Consider the following 290-nt stretch of genomic DNA (forward strand, 5'->3'; position numbering starts at 1 on the left):
GTCCTCCAGGGTCACCCATTTTGAATAATATTGCATGAGTTCCTTGTTTTTCAATGCAGCGTAGTATTCCATTGTGTGAATATACCACAGCTTCTCTACCCATTTGTTTGTTGATGGGTATTTAGGTTGTTTCCAACTCCTTGCTATTGTAAACAAAACCACGATAAACATGGGTATGCATGTATCTACTTGGATGTCATTTATGTTCTCTTTAGGGTATATTCCCAGTAGCCACGGTCTCTTCTAAACTCACATCTGGCAGTTCTCTGTTTATGTGCTGCACCTCCAGT

The sequence above is a fragment of the Elephantulus edwardii genome, unplaced genomic scaffold (assembly GCF_000299155.1).
Source record: "Elephantulus edwardii isolate Elephantulus edwardi_28Jun2011 unplaced genomic scaffold, EleEdw1.0 scaffold00296, whole genome shotgun sequence".
Lineage (NCBI taxonomy): Eukaryota > Metazoa > Chordata > Mammalia > Macroscelidea > Macroscelididae > Elephantulus > Elephantulus edwardii.